This window comes from Coturnix japonica, chromosome 1, assembly GCF_001577835.2.
Source record: "Coturnix japonica isolate 7356 chromosome 1, Coturnix japonica 2.1, whole genome shotgun sequence".
NCBI lineage: Eukaryota > Metazoa > Chordata > Aves > Galliformes > Phasianidae > Coturnix > Coturnix japonica.
Window position 1 is genome coordinate 61,772,585 of NC_029516.1, and position 9,845 is coordinate 61,782,429.

General features: G+C 44.6%; 1 long non-coding RNA gene across 1 annotated transcript; it reads left to right on the top strand.

Moving 5' to 3' along the window:
- Positions 1-85: 85 nt before the first annotated feature.
- On the top strand, positions 86-3,900 carry LOC116653759. The gene is made up of 2 exons (XR_004308174.1): positions 86-1,124; positions 1,535-3,900. It is a non-coding gene; the product is annotated as an uncharacterized LOC116653759 (long non-coding RNA).
- Positions 3,901-9,845: the final 5,945 nt, after the last annotated feature.

Here is a 9,845-nt window from a genome sequence, read left to right on the forward strand (position 1 = left end):
CCTCGCAGCGCCGCCTCAGCCGCCCGCGGCCGGGGGTGGGAAAGGCCGGGAGGGGCGGGAGGCGGGGATTCACTGCGCAGCCACAGCGAGGGGAGCTCGGTTTGAGGGCGGAGGGTGGTGTGGGTGCTGCTCTCAACGAGCGGGGCGATGCCCCCTGCCCTCAGAGGCCGAGGCTGCTGCTGGGCCCACACCGCTGCCTCAGCAAACGTAACATCGAGCGATTGTATCCGCAGCCGGTCGGAGAAATGACGGAGGGAAGCTCAGGAACCCTGAAGAGTTCAACCCCACCATTGAGCGCCGGCTGATTTCAAAAGAACACCAAAATGCTCGGTCCAAAAGTTAACGAACATCGATGTTTTGCTTTGCCTTGTTGTTAAACGAGCCGACAGTTGCATAATTAAGCCTCTTCTCTTACCAAAGGGCCAAAAGCGTAATGCCTGGTAACTGAGGAGATGTAAAGCGGGGCCCTCTGAACACACACATTGCACCCAAAGTGGTGGGATCCTGTCAGATGGCAAAGCTTGCTCCTAATGAAGGAGCTCTGGGGCTGGCTGCAGCCATGCTGACTGGCTTACACCAGGGATTAATTGGAGCTGTTTTGCTTTCCCTCTTTAAAATGGAAGGTGAAAAATAAACTGAGCGTGCCTACACATCTGGCCATCAAGAGATTTAATCTTAGAGCTTTGTTCTCCACAACCGCATACGACCCAACTTCCAGCTCCTTTGGTTCTTGATGTGATGCTGGGCCGTACCCATCTGAACAACAAAGCCATTAACCCTTTGGGACTGGTGCCATCTCATTGGGAAATCGTGTTCCTGTGATTAACTCATGCAAATACACTGAAGCCCCCTTTGCCTGCTTTTTAACACTGCTCCCTGGTGCTGAGGGGTTGAGATTGGCACAGATAGCAAACACATCTTTGAGCAGTTGTGTGAAGAATGCTGCCTTTGCAGGCATTGCCTAGGAAAGATCGGATGAGCTGCTCTCCTTGTGTTCTGGAAATCAGCTTTTTCTGTCATTGAACACATTGCTCGAAGTCCTTGTGCTCCTATGGAAGACTGTGTAAGGATTCATATATGCAGTAGGAGGGTATATGTTGTTATGAATTGCAGAAAAAATGAAGGTAAGTATCATACGATCCCTGTTTCTCCTCCGTCCTTAGACATAAGTAACCTGGTCAGTTTTGTGTTCAGTGTTCTACTGGACTGTTTCTAAAACTCATGGAAATACATGACAGCGTAACATACACAATCATCTCACAGATGAGTGCTAAAACGGAGTGATTCACATTGCTTATTAAGCAGACCGTCTCGCATGAGCAGATGTGAAAACCAAAAGAAAAACCTGCTTTCAAAGAACAAGTAGCCTGGTGGTAAAACCACAAGCTTGGGATGTGGGAAACCCACATTCCCATCTGTGGTGTGAAAGAAGCAAAGAAAGGATTTGAATGCAGATGCTCGGTAACTGAAGTAAGTGCCCCGATCGGCTCTCTTAGGATAGCAGGATCTGACTGTTGTATTTTGCTCCCCCTAGGAAAACCGTGTGAGTGTTGTGGTTCTTCCTAACGCAATGGGAAAATGCCCGTGTCACAGGAAAACCTGCCCAGCCCTGTACATAATGCTGATGTTCCACAAACAACTTTGATGCTTTGCTCTCATCTGTGGAGCTTCGTATGGGGAGAAGCTGTTCATCTTTAAGCCCACACAGTCACCGCTAGGATCAGAAGAGAAAAGAACCTCCTGTGTGAAAGCTTCAGGTCCTGATGACAGCTCGAATCCCCGTGTCTCCATATGATCTCAGTGAAATGTGCAAACAATCACTGTGCGAATAGTTGGAAGGCAAAGGGAATTGCTGGGATTCTGGAGAAAGCAGGATGTGAGGCTTTATTTCTTTTCTGTGTACAGATCTGTTCATAAATGTCCACTACAAACTTGCTGTTTGCTCTCATTTAAACTTTCACTTCAGCGCGCTGAAGCTAAATGCTTTTGTTAAGTTAAAGCATATTTATGAACTCAAAGGCTTCCTCATATTTGCATTAAAATATTTCAGTCCTTTGGATCCTCCCAGGATATGGATCTTTGAGGGCTCACAGGGCAAACCACCATTCCCAGCTCCCTCATGAAATCAAATACCAGGCCCGAATGCAGGTATAGCCCCTTCAGCCACACATGTACCTTATTCAGATATACCCATTCCCAAACACTATATGATGAAGTTATGTCGTTTTCACATTGAGAATGTATGAGCTTTCACCACCTGACTGTCAGCGCTTGTGGGGTGGGGAGAGGAAATGTAAAAATACAGCTCCAGACTCAGGATAAATAATAAGTTTTCTCTGACAGGGACTGTCGGACAAGCTGAGACAAGAGTTAATTTTCCTGTGGTTTTTCCTGGTGTTTAACTCTATGTAAAGCAGATGCAAAGCCACTGGAGAATGACTACAGGAAGACAAGTGGGTCTGTGCAACTTAAAAGTTTGCCTGCTGTGAGTGAAAAAAAAAACAACAACTACCAGTAAGGAGAATTTGTCACACACTGTTAGGCCAAAGGTTCGTGGCCATCACAACCAGCTGTGTGGCACATATTGTTAGACCGTCACCATCAAACCTTCTGTCCTGGACAGGCATGAGCATGCAACTGCATTTGAGCTGGTTTTGCCAGAGGCCACGGTGCTGGGTTTTCTGGTGGTTTTGTGCTTTTGGGCTACCTTTATGGTGCCTTGTTGGAGGATAGATGCTGCCTGAAGCGGCAGCTAAGGTGTGTAGATGACAATGTTCGTGACCTGGCTATGTGAGTTTGTATTGGCCATGCATTTGGTTTCATGCAGGCGCACTGTCTGGCTCTCATATGTGTCCATGTGTCACCCCTGAGTGGCATTGGAGACATCTGTGCTGCATGGGCTGCACCAGCCTTTAGTTTTACCATTTTGGCTTCTTTTCCCAGGAAAATAAAGACTTGTAAGGAAATCCTGCCAACTTCATCATACTGCCCTATTGCTTGTAAGACCACTAGATTTGAAGCCCTCTCTAGAGCAGCACAAATGCCTTCACATTTTCCTCACAGTAGAATACTATCATAGTCGCTAATTCTACTCGAGACGGGACCTACAAGAGGTATGGCAGTAAAAGACCATTAACTTATATGCAGAAGTTTTCATATCCACATATAAATATACATATATATACATATAAATATCCCTATGCACACAATTTAAAATAGATGAATTAAAATTACACACACCATAGTTCTCACATGGAGTCCACTTCTGTGCCCAGTCAAATTGAGTTAGTAATCTTACACATATAGATTGAGGCTTAACATGTATGAACTCAGATTGCGTGTATGTGAATGTATTTTTCTGTGCTACTGCAAATTCTTTTCACATTGGCTGAGTGATCCCAAGAAATCCACAATCCTTACACTGAAAATTACCTTTCAAATGCTTCGCTATGTGAAGGACAAGTCTGAATTCTGCTCCTTCAGCTTCAGTGACAGCTAATTTGTCCACTGTGCAATGCTCTTCAAGTTCTCCTGTATGTAGGGCCTAAGGAGAGATGATTAATATATATTCTTTGTGCGATAAGATTAGATTTGGCTTGAAAGTGATGTGCTGAGATACGCCACATTTTACATGTCTGTAAATGGTTTGACTTTTGGTTTAATTCGGCTTTCTCTGGCTTTTTGACTATGTTCCTTTTGCTAAAAATAATGTGGGGAGAGAGGAACAGTTCAACTGTGAGCTATTCTTCTGAACACTGGTTGTTTTGCCATCCCACCAATGTCATCTGGCATTAATTAACATAGTGTCTTGCTAATTACACTGTCAGCATACAGCCACTAAATTCAAATACAAAGAGAATTGTTAAAATGTCCCGATTTAACTTTGGTATTTCTTTTAAAGCATCGTTCTTCAAGTTTTGTGTATATGGGACATCATCCAAAGCCAATGAAGTTAATGGGCTTTCTTCAGATTTGACCCAAAAGCACTTGGAAAACTCAGCCGTGTGTCCAAACTGCCTCTCTAAATCAAGCAATTAGGTACTTAGCTCCTATGGTTGGTGCAGCACAGCACCCAAGACACCCTGATATGCAGCTCTGCAGACTTGATGTGTCTCCCATGGGACTAAAGACCACATTTGAAAAGGAAACAGAGCACTTGCATATTGCTGCAATCTGTGTCTTCCCTGTCGTGTGAGGTTTGGTTGCTGGGTGATGCTCTCCTGATGAGTTTTGTGAATCCTAATTCAGCTGGGGAGATGTGGGGAGAAGGATGAGTGCCTGAGCAGATCCTGTACTTTGCCCAAGGTAGAATAGTTAGTGTCAGCAAAATCCCTCCTGCTTAAAGCGCTATGCCAGCAGCGAGGGGATTCTACATGTGTGGCTGAGCCAGCCTAGGAGCCACACTGGAGCCAAACACTGGATTAATCCTGCCTTTTAGCTGAACACGGAGTGCAGGCCTGCTCTCAGGAAATGGCAGTTCTGTCACCTGGCTCTATGTGATAACTTCACCTTCCCCTCAGCATCACTGGCCTTCACACACATCCCCGAGTATTATTAAAATCTTTGAGACCTAGCTGATTTCTAGCTCACCGAGGGTTTTATTTCTCTGCAGTGTGGTAAAACTATACATCTCCTTCAGATAATCAGAAACACATGGAAAAATATTAAAATGTTGCATCAAGAGAAAAAAAGAATGAATTTCTTTCCAGCTACTCTTTTTGCTGCAGACTTTTTACTTCACAAATTGTGATCAGAACTTCAAAAACTACATCCCTTTTTCCACCCCAAAGCCCAGACCTCCATGTTGGGTGTGTTGCTACAGCTCAGGACAGTGCATGAGGACCTAAAGCATCTTTTGTAAAGAAGCTGAAAGCATTCCAGCAGAAGTAGCTGGTCACATATGTCTTGGACAGGATGTGTTTCCCCATCTCCCCTGGGAAAATGAAAGCAGAATCCCATCTTCATCACAAACTGCTGCATTTGGAGGTGGCTGTGTCAGGATATGAGCCAGCCCAGGAGACCTAGTTGCTGGAAAAGCCAGAAAACCTGCACACAGCAAGAGGTCCCGCGTGAGTGGCACACAGATGCAGCTCTGGGGTTAGAACACAGCCCGCAGTTGGGCTGTCCTAATGATGGCAGCACGGAATCCCTGTGACTTCAGTGTTCATGCGCACCAGTGCCAAAATCTGTGTGGTCATAGTGCACTTACCGCACCACTAAATCACAGTGATGGGATTTTATGTGGGGATAGCAGCAAGAAGCATCCGCTTTCCCAGTCACAGGACCCTTAACACAGAGCCTGCCTGTGCTCTTAGTAGATTATTCTGTAAACCAAAGTCAAGTTTGAATATACTAATTTTTGTGCTCTCACTTGGTAGAAGGTAAACTGCCTGGGACTGGGACAAGTCCTGCGGCCAGACACTCCAGCAGCACGTCGAGATGTGGTACAAGCAGGGTGATACCTGCATGTCTCCTTGTAGCAAGTTCTTCGGTGCAGCAACAGCAACAGCCTGGCTTCCCACACACAGCTCCTGCCTCTTGCCTCACCATCCTGCTCTCCTGTCCTTGTACAACACCTACAGCCAAACCAATTACACTTATCTTAATGCATGTATTTTGCAGCAACCTGCAAAACAATTATTTGATCTCAGTTTAGGCCTTTATTTCCTACTATAATGCAAGTGATAATGTACGATTAAACACAGAAAGAAGTAGCATGTATCTGCAGCATCAGCACAGGTAACTTTCCTCGCACCTACACACACTACAATGCTAGAATTGCATTTGCAGGAAAGTTCACCATCATGTAGTTTGCAGGTCCTGCTTTGCTTTGCTGTAATTCAGTTTTCATCCCATTCCATTTCAGAAGATCTCACCATATGCTTGTTTATCAGCTCACACACAGAGCTGAGCAGGAACAGCTGCCTTTGTTCCAGGCTTGAACTGGAATAAGTTGTAGCAAAATCATCTACGGCCAGTTAGTAGAGCCCAGCAGCAGCGTGCAGCACTAGGAATCGCACCTATAACCGCTGCAAGAATGTGAATGCGTGCTGAAGGGTAACACTTATACTCAGAGATGGCTCTAAAAATAAAGGAAACTTCTGTTTAACCACGACTGTGGGATTTTCAGGATCACTTGCTTTTGCAGAGGCAGTTAAATAGATCCTGACATAGAGTACCAAGGAAGGAAATGTACGTGTTTATTTTGGAGTGTTTGGGTCACTGGATAGAAAGCTTATAGGAAAATGGAAAACATGCAGCAGTAATTCACTTCTAAAGGGAAGGGGGAGAAAAGTCAAGGAAATTCCCTCGCAGTCTGCTTGGAGCCAGGTTTTCAGCTGGTGTAAATCTGCAGTCTTGGTTAAAATCATTAAAAGCAGTTCATGTTCTGCATCAATAGAAAGCAGTCCTGCAATGATGAGCTACATTGGCTGGTGCTTTGAAGTCCTAAGGAGGTCCAGCATTGCAGAGACCTGCTACAGGCCAGTGTCCTGCACCAGGGCAAGGCCAGGGTACCACCCTAGGGTCAGATTCAGATCAGATCTGTGGCAGTGCTGTAGAGCCAGGGAGCAGCCCCAGTCCCTTGCTGTATGCCACCAAGAGTGAGCCTCTTTCTCCCACCACCATGGTGAGTCTCTCCCAGATGGTATTAAAATAAAACTTGAGCTTTTCAACAATGATGCCAGTTCATTTGGTCTTAGATAGCAGTTCTCAACATCTTTACAGGTAAGAAAGCATATTCTTCACGACCTCCTCAATATGCGTACATGATCAACTGTTAACTTTTTCATCACTGAATTTGATGCATTAAGACTTTAACACAGGTTGCCCCTTTTCTCTAGGAATTTCACAGATAAATTGCTGACCCGCAGTGCAGATTGTAACAGCCACGGACACACTACCCAGTAGAAAGGCAGTGGATAACCTTTTGCACTCAAATGCTGTTTTTAAGGGCTTTAATAAAGAGCACTATTGCTGTTTGATAATGTATTGCTATGGTGAAACGAGTTCATGACTTGCACATGATGAATTTCTTCACAGAAGAGTTTAAAAACCCAAGCAGTAACCACACACACACAGAATTGTTAAGGACACTCTGTGGGCTGAAGCTCTCCTATTTGTTGGGGAATGTAGGCCTTTCTTAATTCCCTTTGTGTAATGAAGCAGACATATAAAAGCTGGGCATAATGATCCAGGCACTTTTCCACACCGTGGGGTCAGCCATGGGGAAAGGTTTCTCCCAGTCAAAGGATGGGATGAAGGCAAGAATGGGGTGTTGGATGTATGTGAGCAGCTGCCCTGGGTTTTGGAAACACCCTGAAAAGAAAGGATGCCAAAGCATCGGTTTCTTGGGGCAAGCAGTGTTTCTGCAAAGGGGAATTGACTGCATGCTGTTTATAGCCACCCTTGTGGTAATCAGCAAGTGTCTGTACGTACTTTAAATAGACACATTACCCTAAGGAAATACCCAAGTCAGCACCTTTGTATCCTGCTCTCAGAGAGGAAGCCTGACCTACAAAGCATCAAAATTTGCTGCTGCTTGGTAAAGGGGCCAAAATACTTCAATTTCAGGCTGTTACTTGCTTTTCTTGGAGAGATGTGGCCACCGCACTCAGCTCTGCTCTCACAAGTGTCAGTTTTCCAGTGGGTGATTGCAGTTACTGAGAGGAACTGCTCCATAATCACATGAGTAGCAACAAGAGAAGAACCCAGCTCCAAGCACCTGGTTCCTAAGAAAAGCAAGAAGGATATGATCGAGTAATCGATCAGATTCTACCTTACTCATTTTTCATCTCACTGATTTCTGTTAAAAATATATATTTCCAAATATTTATCCCACAAAGTTCATGCTCTTTTGTCTAACAATCATTTAAAACTGGACAAGACGAGCTGCCAGAAACAGCAAAATGGAGACAAAGTTACAGCTGATCAGGAAAACAGACAAGACAGTTTCCCCCCTTTTCTCACTGCATACAGAAGTCAGGTTTGCACTGGAGATTTTAAACTGCCGTGGTGTTTGGGACAGTAATTCTAAAAAGGGCTTGACTGAAATACTTCCTAAAGAGGACCTCATAACCAGGTGACGCCTGGAAAAGTGTGACTTCCAAAATAGTATTTAAGTACATATATAGAAGAGAGAAGGGGAAAAACAAAAAAAGCCACTGAAAAGGCATTTGGGACTGTAGCTATAGGCATATCCATCACAACTGCGTTTTATTATCTCAGTGTGGTCAGGAACAAAACAGCTATGAACAAGAAGCAGACAGCTTAGTGCACTAGATATTTCGTACAGTGTTTTACATCAGAACCTAGTTGTATAAACTACTGAAGTCAATGAAACTACTCAGGAATGATCCTATTATAAGTGAGATCAGAAGTAACTGTACTAGTATATTATTTGTTAAAACTTCATTAACATCAGATTCAGTGTGAGAAATGATTTTTTCTTCCCTAACACCTTTCCTTTATTTCTTGTCAGGTATTATTCAGACTCACCCAAAAGATCCATCATTTATAAAAATATATATTTTTGGGGGAAATGCAATAAATATGCCAATCCAGTTTCACAGAGAAACAAATACACTTGAAGTTTTTGTAAGGGGAAACCAGCTTTACAGACATACACTTCAGCCTCTCTAATGTTAAAGTGGGAATTCCTTACATTTCCCTCCTTCCATAAAGCCCGGCTCTATCCCAAACTTGCCTTTTGAATTGTTAATTCACGTTCTCAGTTTTCAAAGGCGTCTAAGTGACTCCTTGTGCTTTGCTGACATCCCACTTCATTCATGTAGCCCCAAGTCAGAGACATATGCATTTCTGGAGCAGTTCCTTGTCAGTGGACCATCCCCAAATAGGTCAAGGGATGAAAAGTATCATTGTTAAGAAGAAACGTGAGTCTCTGGGTTTGTCACCCTGTCAGCTCTTGATTTACTGCATTCACACTCAGATGCGGCACGAGGACTGAGCATGACTGAGCTGTGGCCAAACCACCCTTCTGGCCTTGTCTTAAGTCTGTCCAGATGGCAGGCATCCCTGCTCCTCTCAGAGGCAAGATCTCGCTTCAGTGAGAGGCCAGGGCTTCTGATTGCAGCTCCTGCTGAGCTCTGAGCTCTGCTGCAGCCAGTGTTGCCAGTTGTGGAGACGGAAGCATGTGCTTACTGGTAAAGATGCTCCCAATCTTCTTGCTTCGAAAGGAAGGCTGAGCCATCCCAGGACTGGGAACCAATGTGGCACTTGCCCCCAGGCCCCACTGACTTATGGGCATGCTTAAGAAATGCTACCACATGCAGTTTGAATCCATCCGATGTGTCCAAACTGGAGAAGGGAGAGTTGCCCTATGCTGTGTAGATGTAGCATACGTGTTTCTGATGTGACACTGTGCAGGCTTCTGCTTGATTTGGCCTGACTGGAAGATACATTCTATAGCCAATGATTTTTAAGGAGCAGAGACTGCACAGCCTGATGGAGAATGTAGCCAAAGAGTCAATGAAATCCTCAAAAGTTTTCCTTTTCTTGTTGGAACTACCCCACTCATGACTGGCATGGGCTTTCTCCCATCTACTGCAGGTACCATAGATGTGTTTGAAAGCCTTACTCACGGCAGTGGAGAAGTCACACGTGATGAGTGTTCCTAAGCACGCTGCCAGTACAGGATTCTGGGATTCTCTATGGCCTTGTTTAAGTTTCCTAATTATGTTTTAAAAGGCTAGATAATTTTGGTGGCATTCTCCATGTGATTTTTTGTGGACAGGGAGTGGCTACTCACATTCACAGATCAGGCCCAATGTGATAATGTCAATCTATTTACACTATCTCTTCCCAGTAGGTCCTGTGTGCAGGTTAGC